The sequence below is a fragment of the Pan troglodytes genome, chromosome 18 (genome assembly GCF_028858775.2).
Source record: "Pan troglodytes isolate AG18354 chromosome 18, NHGRI_mPanTro3-v2.0_pri, whole genome shotgun sequence".
Lineage (NCBI taxonomy): Eukaryota > Metazoa > Chordata > Mammalia > Primates > Hominidae > Pan > Pan troglodytes.
Window position 1 is genome coordinate 44,050,542 of NC_072416.2, and position 15,832 is coordinate 44,066,373.

The 15,832-nt window shown below is 39.1% G+C and overlaps 1 long non-coding RNA gene and 1 pseudogene across 3 annotated transcripts in view; one reads left to right on the forward strand and one right to left on the reverse strand.

Moving 5' to 3' along the window:
* Nucleotides 1–1,381: 1,381 nt before the first annotated feature.
* The window catches only part of LOC107968831 (uncharacterized), a 28,934-nt gene continuing 14,483 nt past the window's right edge, over nt 1,382–15,832 (reverse strand). The window contains exons 3-7 of one of the 3 annotated variants that reach the window (XR_010152595.1): nt 14,926–15,167; nt 13,651–13,769; nt 11,140–11,314; nt 7,006–7,176; nt 1,382–1,788 (exon numbers count right to left, since the gene is read on the reverse strand). This is a non-coding gene — a long non-coding RNA (uncharacterized LOC107968831). Of the gene's footprint in view, nt 1,789–6,645; nt 7,177–10,882; nt 11,028–11,060; nt 11,315–13,650; nt 13,770–14,925; nt 15,168–15,832 lie in introns of those variants that run through there. The other 2 variants (XR_008539785.1, XR_008539786.1) reach the window with 2 other exon arrangements.
* On the forward strand, nt 2,599–3,876 carry LOC104002612 (angiogenic factor with G patch and FHA domains 1-like; annotated as a pseudogene).

Consider the following 15,832-nt stretch of genomic DNA (forward strand, 5'->3'; position numbering starts at 1 on the left):
GGCCCTTGAAAGGCCAACAAGCTCTCTATACAGGAGGGAAAACTGAAGCTTGGGGTGGGCAGTGGGGGCCTTGAATTGGGGGTCTGGTCAGAAGGGCCTCTGCTCCTCACCTCAGCTATGGCCTTCACATGAACTTCCACCAGCAGAGGCCCCTAACTGGACTTGGCCCCAGTGGATGGACAGGAAATTGCCTACCATGCTGGCCAAGCTAACTAACTTTCACTGCCTGTCTACTGGCAACCCCACTCTCTCCATCTCCTGGCTGAAGAACCACAACAGTTCTAAGGAGAGCATCACATCAGGACATCGAGGTGGCCCTGGAAGTTGGTGAGAGTGTGGCCTGAATGTGGAAGGTGGGACCTGGCTTCCATTTATCCGCACTTCCACCTGGAGCTGTGGCACCAGCAATAGAGCCTGGTCATGAAGTGTGGCACCCTCAGACTGCTGTCGCTCACCTCTGTGATGGAGAACAAGTTCAGCAGCCCTCAGTAGACATGCATGCTGGGTATCTGGGTGAGGGCTGTGACACATGGGCAGGGGGCAGGAAGGTGGGCAGCCTCTGAGGCCCCATTCATTCTCTCAATGTGCTCTCCTGACCATACCTTTCTACCCACAGGCTTCTGGCCAACCAGACCCAGCAAGGTGGAGTTCCACTGCAAAGCGCACGGCAACTTAGTATGTGGAGGTAAACAGCAGCAAGGTGGGTGACAATGGCATGCCCTATGTCACTGTGCTGAGGGGAGATGCTATTGCTTGCCAGGAGCATGGGGATGGCAGGCCTGGGACTCCACTTCACTAAACTCTACCATCATCATAGAATATTTGGAGTAGCCTATGAAAGACAGTATCATGTCATCAGCCAGGAGACAAAATCCTCTTGATCAGCTCTCCTGGATATAAACTTGGTGCTGGTTCATTTAGCATCTGTTATGAACCAGTGTCTACAATTAGAGGCAGTTTTTCCTACAGAAAGATCATATGAGTCATATGAGTCATAAAAGTGGGAAGCACTTCTGTTAGTATTGTCTCTCAAAATTCATTCAAAACATTTGCTTCTGCCTTTGCAACTTTATGTTCTCTGAATTCCCTCACTGGGTAAAAACCTCCTTGATGAGCTTATAATCAATCTCACATATTTAACAATGTGGGTTTCATCTTAAATTCCACTATAAAATATGGAACAAAATCTATTTGATTTATAGTAGATGTAAAACAAAAAATTAGGATGGGCTATTCTTGTGGGCAGCAAGCCACCCAGGTGCTGAGCCAAGAGATAGAAAGCACAAGTTGTTCCAGTATAATAAAGAAAATATATAGAATAAGAATAGTCATACTAGAAATAGAATATAGATATGATTATATATGAATATTATTATTATTAGTTTGTAGCATTACTCTTTATTCCAATATTATAATAATGTCCATTCTACAATTATAACCTAGGAAAGACCAGGCCATACAGAGATAGGAGCTGAAGGGTGATAAGTGACCAGAAGAGTGTGAGCCCTCAGTTATGCCCAGACATGGCCACTAGAGGGCTCCTTGGTCTAGCGGTAACGCCAGTGCCTGGGAAGGCACCGGTTACTTAGCAGATCGGGAAAGGGAGTCTCCCTTTCCCTGGGAGAGTTGGGGAAGACTCTGCTCCACCACTTCTTGTGGAAGGCCTGACATGAGTCAGGCCTGCCCGCAGTCATCCAGAGGCCTAAACCTCTTCCTGTGATGCTGTGCTTCAGCGGTCACGCTCCTGGTCCACTTTCATGTTCCGCCCTGTACACCTGGCTCCACCTTCTAGATAGCAGTAGCAGAATTAGTGAAAGTATTAAAGTCTTTGATCTCTCCGAGAAATACATAAAAGAAATAATGAATATGTCCTAAGCTGTCCCCTCTCTCCGCCTCGGCTACCAAATAAGGAAGGGCCCCCTGTCCGGTGGACACGTAACTCACGTGACCTTACCTATCATTGGAGACAACTCACACTCCTTACCCTTCCCTCTTGCCTTGTATACGATAAATAACGGCGCGACCGGGCATTCAGGGCCACTACCAGTCTCCGCGCGTTGGTGGTAGTGGTCCCACGGGCCCAGCTGTCTTTTCTTCTCTTTGTCTTGTGTCTTTATTTCTACGATCTCTTGTCTCCGCACAGGAAGAGAAAAGCCCACAGGCCCTGTAGGGCTGGACCCTACATACTTGGGACACGTAGAATTAGTTCCTTTTATATTTATCAGTTTTCTACCAACCTGTATTTATTACAATAAAAATAATGCTAAAATATGTTTATCTTATTGCGTGGAGTTGAAATGGACACACTTGATAACAGAATATTAACTAAATGAACAATGAAGCCTATTTTTTTTCAGTTTTTTAAAAACTTATTTTAAAAAAGTTTTTTTTCCAGTGTGAAATTGCACTTGATTAAATCTACTCCTAATCTACTCCTAAATCTACTCCTAAATCTACTCCTAATCTACTCCTAAATCTACTCTTTCTTTTTCATACATATACAAATGGAATTGTTTTCTTAATTTTATTTTCAGGTTGGTCATTGGTAGTATATAAAATACAATTGAACTTTGTATATTGATTTTATATATTGTGACCATGCTGAACTCATTTATTGGTTTTAGTGGGTTTTAATGAATTTCTTGTAAATTTTTATATTCAAGTTATGTTATCTACAATGATAGACATTTCTAACCTCTTATTTTCCCACATGGAGGACTTTGTTTATTTTTCTTATGTAATTTCTTTGGATGTTAACCTTTTCCTCTTGTTCTCAAATGTCATGACACAACAACCAGTATTTTATTATTATGGGGTTAGCTGTAAGTTTTTCATCGATGCCCTTCAGCAGATCTAGGAAGTTTCCTTATACTCCTCCTTTCCAGGGAGACTAATTGTGAAGGAATATTGAATTGGTCAAATGCTCACTGTGTCTGTTGAAAGGATCTTTCTGTTACTTTCCTTTATCCTATTATTTTGTGTAATGCATTGATTGATTATTGGATAGGTCAACAATTCAGTGTCTGTCTGTCTATCACCTGAGAAAATGATTTGGAGCATACTGTTTGAATCCTGAAGTTGGTGTCAGTAAATTTCATGCAGAAATTTATTTTGACCATGACTTAACGAAGTTATGTCCTTGTAGATAAAGGCAGTCAAAATGGAACAATTGTTCACGGAAAACAGATGGTTCAGCTGCAAACTAAATGTGACCCTTATGTCCTTGAGAATAGACATGAAGTGAAAATTGGAGAGACTGTGTTACCCTTTCACATTCACCCTGGCAGCGATACTTGTGATGGCTGCGAGCCACGGCATGTTAGAGCTCACCTTTGCCTTGATAAGAAAGATGAATTGTTTACTGGTCCAACACTGAGGAAGGAGAAAAAAAGAGTTGGGAATAAGAAAATAATTAAAGAAAATACGAGTAAAATATGGTTTCAGAATACAGACTATGAAGATGAATAGACATGGAAGAATCTAAAATATAAAGATAGAGCTGGAAAACATATGGAGCAGATTGGAAGTTAAAGAACTTTCAAAAAGATGATGCTCCTGCATCTGTTTCTTCTGAAACTACTGACAGCAACAAAGGTCAGAAGATGTTGGAGAAGATGGATTAGAAAAAAAGAGAGGGTCTGGGAAAGGATGGCGGGGAATGAAAACTCCAATTCAGCTTCAACTTCAGCCTCAGTGAACACATGTAGGCGTGGGGACATGCAATCCATACTCAATTGAAGATGTTCACATTTTCCAAAACAAAAGCAAACAAAATGTGACAAAGCATGAGATAGGTTTGCTGAAAACTTCCCAGAAATGAAACCTTAAAGAGAAGACCTAGGGACCACACCGTGGGTAAAAGGGACTGTAGAGTGAGGTTAATCATAGAAGAAAACTCAAGCTTTAAAAATATAGAGTTTGGAAACTCTTATTTATTTTATTTTAACAAAAACCATATGGATGTTCCAACCAAGATTAACTGACAGAATCTGTGGGGAGAGCACAGGTGATGGTATTTTTTTAAAGTACTCATGTGATTATGGTTGGACGCCTAGGCTGAGAGACACTTAGCTAAGCCTTGCCTCTTAAGTTTCAATGTACGTATAAATCATTTCTGATTCCTCTCTGATTACATTACTCTCTTAGTAATGTAATTCTGCAGGTTTGGAAGGGGTCCAGGAATTGGCTTCTTTAAAAAGTTTTCTCTTAATGCTGATGCTTCTCCCAGTACATCCATTGTAGTAGCACTCAGCTAGAGAAAGTAGTCACAGGACACAGAGTTCCTGACACCCAACACTGTTACCACAACATAAATACTTTTGGCCCAAAGTGGAAATCACCAATCACTATTAACAAGCATGTTATTCTCTGCTGGCTCTTTAAAGTTTACAGATGCTAGAGAACGTTAGAGTAGGCCTGCATTTGAAAAACATGTATACATGAGTTAATACAATGTTTATTGAGCATGTACTATGTATTCAGAAGTATGTTACACAGCTGTGCTGGAAACATCACATGGTGAGTTCATCCTTATAGCTTCCTAGAAGTTGGGTGCTAAACATTCTGTAATTCCCCGGATTGAATGGCCCAGCATTTCTATGTTTTCTTTTAGTTTTAAAATAATTTACCTATAAAGAAAATGTGTAGAATAAAAGCTGTGTAGCTCAGAGGGATACAGAAAGAAAGGGTGAACTGCTCAGAGGGATTTTTTTGGTATTTATGTTGACTTTCTTGTGCCTTGTAGAGCAACTACTGGATCTGCAGAAATAAACTGCAGGTTGCTAGGTGGGATTTCTCTAGAAGCACTGGCTTCAGTGAAAAAAAATTGTGACCCAGAAATGTATAATTATTTGCTCCCATTTATCTGCTTTTTTTTTTTTTTGAGATGGAGTCTCGCTCTATCACCCAGGCTGGAGTGCAGTGGCGCAATCTCGGCTCACTGCAAACTCCGCCTCCCGGGTTCATACCATTCTCCTGCCTCAGCTTCCCGAGTAGCTGGGACTACAGGTGCCCGCCACCGTGCCCGGCTAATTTTTTGTATTTTTAGTAGAGACGGGGTTTCACTGTGTTAGCCAGGATGGTCTTGATCTCCTGACCTTGTGATCCACCCTCCTCGGCCTCCCAAAGGGCTGGGATTACAGGCATGAGCTACCGCGCCTGGCCATCTGCTTTTTATTTTCAGGAAATTGTGGGCTGTAGCTCAGGAGAGGCAGCAGGAACCACCACTCAATTTTCTGATCTCCTTTAATTAGTTCTGTGAGAGGAGATTCTAGGGTGAAGCCCAATTCAGATGAGGCCTTAGAAGAGGGTGGATCTGGGCAGGGCTGGGACAGAAAGTGGGTCCCATGTGGCTGATGTCTATGCTGGTGCAGTATTTCTAGTTCTGTCTTTCTTAAGCCTGCCTTGTAAAAACTTGACTTCTAGAGTTTGTATAATTTAATCTATTTTAGCCATTTCCCTGTCAATTTTTATAACACACAATAACAAGGAATTAAAAAAAAAACACTTAGGGTGTTTTAGGACAATTAAATGGGAAGCTAAAAAATTATTTTTACTGAGGTAAAAGAAATAGGAATAATCACAATAATAACAATAATTCTTCTGTCCGTGAATTGCACTTCAGGTGGTGACATCAGATCTCACAACAACAACATAAGGGAAGTGGAACAAATGTAACCAAAGTCTCCCGTACCCCTCCCTTCTCTCTTCTGACCACAGAATGTTGAATTCAATCATTTAGCCATTTGCTCTGGAATGAAAGTATCTGGACAGTAGAAACCATGAGTGTTTCATCTGTTTTTCTAATGGTCATATGATATAGTTGAGATGTCCCCTCCAATCTCATATTAAATTTTAATCCCTAATGTTACAAGTGGGCCTGATGGGAGGCGGTTGAAGCATGGGGATGGATTCCTCATGGCGTTGTGCTGTGTTTGTCATGGTGAGTACTCACGAGATTGGTTGGTTTAAAAGTGAGACCTATCCCTCCCCCATCTTTCCTGTTCCCATTCCTACCATGTGAGATGCCTGCTCCTCTTTCATCTTTCACCGTGACTCTAAGCTTCTTTATATGTTAATGTTGTTACACAATTTAACTCAATTTTCTTATAAAATTAACTGACAAAATTTTACGTTATTATATCATAAAAATAAATATGATATCACATATGTGTTATGACATTACAATATATTATAATACCATAATTTGTATGTATCATGACATCACAATGTACATGACAGCATAATTTGTATGTATCATGACATCACAATATTTTATGATATCATAATTTGTATGTATTATGACAGCACAATATATTTTGATATCAATTCATATGTATTATGACATCACAATATATTAAGGTATCACAATTCATATGTATTACGATATTATAATAACATTAAAATTTTGTTAGGTAATTTATAAGAAAATTGTGTTAAATTTTATAACAACATTAACTTATAAACTTAATAGAATCTAAGAATATTATCTGCTCTTGTGTAAATGACTGCTTAAGATATTATAACATATATTCAAAATTTGTTTATATATCAAATAAATTATATATAATATTATAGTATCAATATATAATGATATTATAAGTTCCATTTAAATCCTATTTAAATTCAGACAATTTTATTAGGCAGTGTCTGTCTGTCTATCACCTGATTTCTTGGGGGTTCCACTATTTGCACACAAACAGCACAGCTGGGAAAACACAGAGTCACCCAGCACAGGCTCTTCCCTGGATCTTTCCCCTCCTCAGGGCATCAGTTCATCAGTCAACCAAGCCATCTGAGAGCGGAAGAGCAAGTACTCTCTAACATAGAAGTTCTTATTCCTGCATGCTTTTCTCAGAAGAGGGAAAAACAAGAAGGTCATTTTAGGGGACACTTACTGGGACATGAACTAAGTCTTCTACAGTTTGATAGCTCTAACCAGCAGGTACAGATTTCTCAGTAGGAAGGAATGAGGCAGCTGTCCTGAGCCTGGAAGCTCCATCATACCTTGTTCCATCTTGTTTAGGTGATTTTGAGAGGCTGCTCTGGAATATGTCTCAATGGTGGATGTTGGGAAACAACACAGGCTTTGATGGGACTCAGGTGGTGTTTGCTGTGTGAAGACACGGGCTGAATGCTCAGGATCTAGGCTGTTTTTCTTCTGGTCAGTTGTGTTACCTGTTTGGGACCAAGTCCAGTTTTACTAGAGAGGCTGAATAAATTCTAAAAAACAAAGTAGAGCTTTGAGGAAGGGTGACAAAGGGGGAAAGTTTCTCTCTCCACCTAGACTTTTTGCTGCCTCAGGAATCACAGGCTGATTAAGTTACTGTCAGCTCTAATCTAATCAATTCAATTCAATTGAATTTGATCTAATTATCTTCCCCCTTGTTAACGTAGAAATAGCCATTTTATTTGGTATTTACTTTTTCTCCACTTTTTATTTTATCAAATATGTATTTATCTAATACAATCAACCATAATTTTAATTTGACATTTCCAAGCATTTGAAAAATTATATCTATGTACATGATTTTAACACTACGTATAATGCTCTTCCTTTGCAAAATGTATAAAACAGTTCAATATAGATATGTTTAATTCTGCATCTTGAAAAATAAGCAGTATCAAAATACTTCCAGGTAGGAATTGGGACAGAAATTAGAAAAAATGATTCCCCTATCATCTGATTTCTGTGCCCCTGACTTTTTTAGTTTTTGTTTTTGACACTATGGCAAGACCCAGGAAGTGTCTCCCATTAACTGTGTTTAGGTCCCTAATAAAATTACAGCATTAAACTTATCTTATTGAGGCCCTAATGAGGAAGGAAAAAGAAAACTGTTCAGCCAATAAGAGTAAGCCATGCCCAGCTGAGGGACATATAAAAGGCAGGTCTAGGAGAATAACTCACACTGTGAATCAGGACCTGTGAGAGAGAGCAGCTTTCATTTGAGTTTGAATGAGAGAAAAAGAAATGAAGACTCTGATCCCCCACTACTCCTCCATCCACTGTCCCACTGACCAGCCTTCTTTCAAACAGATCTCCTTTACAGAAAAGGGCTAAGATGAGAAGAAACCACTCAAAGAAAAAGGCAAGACCCCCGTCCTGCCACTCCAGTGAGAAACACATGGAAAGGCAGGGTAAGGCCTTGCGCTGTTCCTATGAAGTCTCCAAGGAGGGTTGGAATCAGGAATACTGAGCTATGTGTCTTTAGTGGGGTTTTATTTCAAAATTAGGAACGGGAAATGGCTTAGGTCCCTGAGGAGGCTTTGAGAAATGTGTTCACTCATGACATTGGCAGAAGAGCTTCACTTGAAAGACTGATCCAGAAATGTTTGTCAGAGATAGACTATGGGACTCTGTGCCTGGGAGAAGCAAGTCACCTAAACTCCATGTTGCACGAGGATCAGAGCCCAATCTAAATGAAGAGAAGAATTCTGAGATAATTAAGCTCAAAGCCAGAAACAGCATTGCTAGGTGAGGGAAAATTTGACTCTTTCAAGGTGAAAAGAGTCAGGGAAGCAACACAGTCTCCCCTGGCAAGGAAACTGGGAGCTCTTTGACTTCCAGGACCTTACAGATTCTGGACTCTGAAGAACAGAGGAGACCAGTGACAACTTCAGCTCCTGTGTGTCCACGATGAACTAAGGCTTTGAGGGTGTTTGGTAGGAGGCACTTACTCAAACTCTTATTTTAGCAACAGAATCAGAATTGAGCTCACATGAGGAAAATTTCAAGAAAAGGAAAGTCAGTTCCAAGGACAGCTGCCAAGATAGTGCAGATATAATCTTGCTTTTTTTTCTGCTTTTTTTTTTTTTTTTTTTTTTGCCCCAAAGGGCAAACAAGGCGTAGACTTTTAGAGAGGGCTTGAGCAGCAAGGGCGTTTCTTAATGACTGAAAAAATTTTTGAGACCCTGGAACTCAGGGATATTTGGGAACTCAGAAGGGGTTAAGCTTCACTTCATTAAAGTGCTAAGATGGTCAGGACGGAGGGGAAGACACAAATGAGGTTCACCTGAAGGTACACGGGAGGTTGTGGAAATTAGTCTGCAGGTACTGTTTTGGCGAGTCTCTCACTCACGTGCTTCCTCTGCAGGGAACTGTTCAGGAGAGGAGCACAGCTTGATGTTGAAAAAGAAACTAAAGTCCTCCACTGCTGTGCACAGCAGTGAAATCCAGGAGACCTGTGATGCCCACCACGGAGGGCCTTTCATGGTTTACACTAGGTGTAGCAAGTGGCACAGTTATTGGGCCCAAGGAGTTCAATAGTCATCACTTCGGAAAGCTTTGTGACCTTGCAATGTGTGTCAAAGTCCACTTATCAAAATCTATCCCCAGGTGTTGGTTCAGCAGGTCCATTTTCCACTGACCTGGGAGAAACTCACTCAGCTTGCCTGGCTCTGGGGCCTCTTTGTGCCCAGGAGCAGACCTTCTATGCCATGACCACCCAGGCAGATTGTGTCTTCCCTGCTAAGAAGTGGCTTGTTTCAGCCACACTGCCTGGCCCTGAGAATTCACCTCTGGATAGAGAAGACCACCCCTTGCATGGGCAGGAAATAACTGAGCCTGTCAGTGGATTAGATGAGGCTTGAGCTGGGTGCACATTGAACCCAATGTTTCAATGTGGAAGATTAAACAGTTAAAACATGGACAACGATCCTATTCACCCTATTCAGCAGAGAATACACTCTTGGAATGAGAGCAAGAAACTGCTACTTCTCAGATTCTTCCAAAGTACCAGCAGTGACAATTTTAGATGCACAGTATTAATAAATGAAAGACCCCGAAGCAGTCCTAGGAAAGGAGCTTGAACAATATACTCAAAACAGTGAACTCTGCAATTTGTAGACGGCTAAGATTATAAACAAATTATATATCTCTTGTTAGACATTTGATGTCTATTGGATGTCTCATGACAGTCATGCATTTCTATATAATCAGACAAATATGAGGATGTAATTATTCATATACCTTTTCATATTTTCAATTATAACAAAATAAATATAAAATTATGTGCTTCTTTTTTAATTCAGAAAAGTTTGTAACCTCTCACTCTCCCACACTGAACCCAAGAACACTAATATCCACAAACACTTAATAATACTCTTCATGGGAAAAATGTCAATATATTTTTACAGTTTAATAAAATTATGGTGAAATCACCACACAAGGTGTTTACTATGAATATTTTTACATAAAATTGAAGTCAAGATATGTTAAATGTAATTGATCATAATTATTTATTCTTCTCCTGACTCTTATTTCCCTCATTTTAAATTTTTGAAATTTAAACTTTATTCTATTTTATGCATTTCAGTTGATCATACTGTATTATAGGATATTAAATGTAATATAAATATTGTCATTTATTTTACCTGTGGTTACATTTTATATTTTTCTTCTTGCATTTTACAGTGAGATTATGAAATCTTTCATCATAAAATGTATTTTTTTGTTTTGTTCTCTGCCTCATAATTTTCGTATACAAAATGATATAAAGATTAATGTTTTTGAGAATATTCAATTTTAGATAATTTTGTATTTCATCCACACTGAATTTTTATTCACTCCATGTGTGAGTTGGAGGACGTTTTATTACCTTCACTTCTGATTTATTTTCACCCTGACCCCTCACACTCCACAACTCTTGTTTTAATCAAAGAATAGTGACTTATCATTCCAGTAAATGGAGCCAATTCAATGAAAATATACAGATATACCTTGGAGATACATGGCTTTTGCTCTAAACAAGTATAATAAAACAAATATCACAATAATATGAGTCATGCAATTTTTCTTCTTTCCCAGTGCATATGAAAGTGATGTTTACACTATACTGTAGAATAAGACTGAAATAGCCTATGTTTGTAATAACAATGTACAAACCTTAATAAAAATATACTTTATTGCAAAAAAAAGCTGACACAGATGTAAACACACACAAAGGTCACATGATGTTGGAAAAATAGTGTTAACAGAGTCACTCAGTATAGGGTTGCAAAAAGCCTTCAACTTGTAAGAAATCCAATATCTATAAAGAACAATAAAATGCCATAAGACAAGGTATGCCTGTGTAACAGTGTTCACTAGTGATTTAGAAATCATACATAAAGGATATTTACATATTTATAAAAGTAACTGACCTGTTACAGAATGGGTAGGAGATAAAAATTACAAAATGATTTATAAAGTAAATTAAAAGGAATACCAAGTCCGAAACATTCCCGAGTGGACAGAATCAGTTAGACATCCTCAGGGACCTCATCTTGTTGACTTGCAAGTAAGCAAAACATAACGTGAGCTATTTTTTGTGAATGCCTGCATTAAAAAAAAAAAGAACTTAAGCTTAAATTATCAAAAGTACCAAGAATCTTATAGTAATATATGTCTATAAGGTAAACCAAAAAATACAATTTTATAACTGCAACAAATCACATAATTTTAATATTTTGTTCCTGCATTTGTTCAATACAATCATACCTCTGACACTTTGCCATTGAAGTGGAAAGCCTCTCTTGCTCTGGTGTTCCACAATTCATAAGTTGCTTCTTTCTCAAGAAAATATTTTTAAAACGGGTTCTTGCTCTATTGCCCATGCTGGAGTGTGTACACAGAATCAAAGCTCTCTGCAGCCTTACATCCTGAGCTCAAGCCATCCTCCCACCTTAGCCCCATGAGTAGCTGCAACTACAGGCATGCACCACCACACTTGGCTAATTTCTTCTTGTATTTTGTAGAGACAGGGTCTCACTATGTTTCCCAGGCTGGCCTCAAACTTCTGGGCTCAAGTAATCCCCTCAACCTGGCCTCTCAAAGTGCTGGAATCACAGATATGAGCCACCATTCCCAGCCAAGAAAACTTTTAAAATTTGTATTGTGCTACAGTTTACTTTTTAAGAGGACAAAATAAAATAAACTAGCTATACATAAATCTAACAAACATTTGTTAAGCATATGAGAAAGACCATAAAAAGTCCTTGAAATATAAGAAAATCAGCATCAACAAATGGAAAACCAAATCATGTTCTAAGGTAGAAATGCTCAATATCACTCAATCATCATTTTTCTTCAAAGTAATTCAGAAATTTAATTTTGTCCCAGTAGAGATACCATCTGGTATTGGAAGCAGCCACTTTATTGCAAGACTCCTATAGATGAAAACATAAGTGAGAACAGCTGAGAAAACTCTGAAAAAGTAGAGTGGCTATGCCACCCTATGAGACATGCTGATTTATGAATATATGGATAGCTCAGTGGAAGTACAAATTTAAAATAAACCACAGTGTATGAGAAAGTGTCTCTGTCCAGGCTGTTAAATAAAATACATTAGACTGGCTAATGTATAAATAACAGAAATATATTGGTCACAGTTCTGGAGGCTGCAAAGTTCAAGATCAAAGCACCAGCAAATTCAGGGTCTGGTGAGGATCCTGTTTCTCATAAATGGTGCCTTCTTGCTGTGCCTCACATGGTGGCAAGGACAAAAGTGCTCCCTTCAACCTCTATTACAGGGTATTAATTACATTTATGAGGATGAAGCCCTCCTGAGTGAGTCACTTCCCACAAGGCTCCATGTTTTAAAACTATCATATTAATGATTAAGTTTTTACAAATGAGTTTTTACAAGGAGACACAAACTCAGAGGATAGCAAAAAAGTCAACTGGCAATACAAACTACAGTTGGGTAGACATCATTAATGCTTTGGGTTTAGGAATCTGATGTTTCTATCATAAAGGTAAAAAATAACGTGCTAATTATAACCTGCAGTAAAATAAAGGTCAAATGAAAGATAAATCTATACAATGAAAAAATCAAGTTTTTACAAGGTAAATTATTAAAGGTTGTATCAGGATTTTTGTGGTTTCTGGGGATGAATAAGAAACCAGAGATTCCTCCTGTGCCTTTTTTACTGAAGTTTCTGATGCTCTTACTCAATTTGAAAGTGTATAAAAATTTTTCCTGTTTCTGTCTTTGATAAATTCAAAATAAAATTGGCCTTCATATGCTTGATCCTAAAACACTTATTTACTCATTGTTGCTCTGCTGAGGAAGGGCACTGAGTCTCACATGCACAGAACCATCATGTTCTGTCAGATACAGGACTTCTCCCTGAACCAGAGCCTCACCATTCACACATGATCAGAGGCTTTGCTAGGCATACATTGCTCTCTGCTCTCCCACACAGGCTCAACCCTGAGCATCTGACTCTGAAGGTGACTGATGAACATGTTCCCTAGTACTCTAATTTACAGAAATTTTGTTTTCTCTTAATAATATCTAACAGAACTCTAGGATATTTCCTGACTCCACCTACCACATACAGAGAGACTGGGAGATTTGGACAGAAGCTTGGATCCTCACTCGAAGCCCTGCCCTGTCCCATCAGCTTTTCTAGAAGTACAATGTTCTAATTACTCCTGAGAGACCACATGTCAGGGCATCACTCTGTGTCAAATGAATAAAAATGGGAAGAGAAACAGGCTAAAATTTCTGCTGAGGGTTGTATCTAAGTGTCTACTTCCCCGACTTATGTCTCTATTTTACACAATTATTGACAAATATAATTTCATCTTTAGAGGAAAAACTAAAGAAGTAACCCCAGCTCACATAGGAAGGAGAAAATAGAATCAATGTTCTATAGAATCCAGCTTACCTCAGCCATGAGGTGGTAAGTCTCCTCAGAAAAACGTAGTTGTCCTCAATCATCATAAACAACTGTGGCATCAGACAGCTGGACACTGAGAATGCAGGATATTCCCTGGGATTCCATGCCTATATCACAGAGAGAAGCTAATACCACAGGTCCTGTTGTACCCATTTGGTCTAACTAATACTACTCCACTACCTGGCCCAACAGGATTCCCCAACTCTTCTTTGGGCCTCACTAGGGATAGTTCAGAAAGACAAAAAGTTATTAATGCCTCTCTATTTCTGTAGTTTCTGGGGTATAATTTGTTCATTTTTAGGTTTTCAGTTTTTGTCCTCCCTCTACATCCACAGAATTTTTGTCTCCTATGCTTGTACCTACAACTTTATGTAGTCATTTTTTCTAGTCTAGTCACCCGTACTGTCTTCTAGTCATTTTTTTCTAGTATAGCGAGATGATATGGACACAAGAACTTCTATATAAAAGTTCACTTTTATATAGAACACAACCCTTTTTGGGCTGGACTGTAATTCAGAGAATGTAGAAACCAGATTTGCCTGGGGTTGCAGCTAAGGAAAAGAAAGACCCATCTTGCCCAGGAATGGTCAGTGAGAAATCTCAGAGTTTGAAAATGGATGCCTATAGACTTCAGGGAAGTTCTCTTAATCTTAGAGTCAGTAAAGAAGGGATTTGGGGGTGTTTAGGGGAAAGTCACTTTCAATTTACAAATTATATATGTGTGGACCCAGAGGAAAAAAATAAGTAAAATCAAAGAGTTTGCTATGTTGATAAATATAGTGATAAAAGCTACAATGTGATTAAAATGCAAGTGGTCTCAAAACCCTAAAGGTTACACGAATGAGCTTCAACTGACACATGGTGTGGCTGGAGTCACCTGATTATTATGCTAAAGTGAGACATGATTGATACCTCAAGAAGTGGGTCAAAGGCCGATGCAGTTATCATGCCAGGAATGGTCTGGGGCCTTCTAAACCATCGGACAAACAGGTCACCTTTCACCAAGAAGCACAAATCTGGCATGCAGTGATGACCTCTGCATTACACGTGGATTCAGCCTTGGTTTTGGGCTTAATTGTGGTAACTATTTTCAGAGAACAGATCCTTATTATGGACTCCTAAATGAAGGACCTGAGAGATCAGCAGATAAAATTCTGGTGTGAACCCAACAAAAAGATATCCTTTACCAAATAGCCTTTAGTTTCAATGTGGAAGATTAAACAGTTAAAACATGGCCAGTGATCCAAAACCCTGAGCTCTTACCATTTACAGGAGCAGCCAGCCTGGCTTCAGGTTCTGTGTGACTAGCACTGAGGTTAGACATCCACAACCGCCCAGTGAGCACCATAAGGTGGCACCTTTCTTGACCCTCGAGTGAATTAGGGCCAGGCATCTAGGAATCATTCAGTAAATTGAAGACCCCATAGAGCCAGCAGTTTTTCTTCAAACAGTGAAGTGGGATGAATTGGTTCATTTTCATACTGCTGATAAAGACATCCCTGAGACTGGGCAATTTACAAAAGAAAGAGGTTTAATGAACCCACGGTTCTACGTGCTGGGGAGATCTCACAATTATGGCAGAAGGTAAAAGGCATGTCTCACATGGTGGCAAACGTGAGAAAAGAGAATGATAGTAAAGCAAAGCAAAAATGGTTTTTCCTTATAAAACCATCAGATCTTGTGAGACTTATACACTACCACCAGAAAAGTATGGGGAAAACCACCCCCATGATTCAATTATTTCCTACCAGGTCCCTCCCACAACACTTGGGAATTATGGGAGCTAAAACTCAACATGCAATTTGGGTGGAAAACAGCCAAACTGTATCAGAGGGCATAAAATTGTCACCAAAGAACCTAATTTTTCTGTTACAGCTAAGCTATTCCTGTGACAGTCCAATTTTCTTTTAGAATATGTTACATTCTAAGTGGGATTCTGATGTCTTGGAGAACTCAAATTTACTCACTTCAAAATTGGAATGTCAAGCTGGGAAGTCCCAAGCCCTTGATGTGTCAGGATTAAGTTTGACAGGAGCTTCAAAGCAAGCTCATCAATGACTTTCAAATCAGTGTAAATAGTAGTGTTAGAAAGACTACGTGTCAAAAGTTCTAAGGTGGAGGCTGACTCCCTCTCTCAGAGGCTTCAAATGAAAACAATATCAAGTATTCC